Source organism: Bombus impatiens, unplaced genomic scaffold (genome assembly GCF_000188095.3).
Source record: "Bombus impatiens unplaced genomic scaffold, BIMP_2.2 scf_0037, whole genome shotgun sequence".
Lineage (NCBI taxonomy): Eukaryota > Metazoa > Arthropoda > Insecta > Hymenoptera > Apidae > Bombus > Bombus impatiens.
Window position 1 is genome coordinate 451742 of NT_176456.1, and position 443 is coordinate 452184.

The window sequence follows — 443 nt, forward strand, 5'->3', positions numbered from 1 at the left end:
CGGCTGCAACAACGCCGGCATTCGCCGCTGCTCCGCCGCCATTTATCAAGCTAAACGCGAGGTGCACCGCATAATGTTCACGCCGAGGTTCTCCACCCTCGGCCCTTGAGTGGAGACGCCTGCATTGCATACTGTGCTCATGTATCGCCACAGAAATTCGTGTGCTCGCGCGTACATCTGCACACTAGTGTACACACGCAGACATACCTTCCCAGAAACGCTCGAATTACGGACGATTAAACGCTGACCGATCGGAATCGCTACCTGACCGTTGCTCTCTGCTTTCACGATCGCTCATCCATTGTAGTACTAACATTAAAGGATGACTCGATACATTTAACGTGAATAAACATTTTAGAATTATTTGTAAAATAGTTTTGCTTTCCTTCTTTCGAACGTGAGATTGAAAGTAGATGATTTATGGATGATTCTTTAAATCTTTC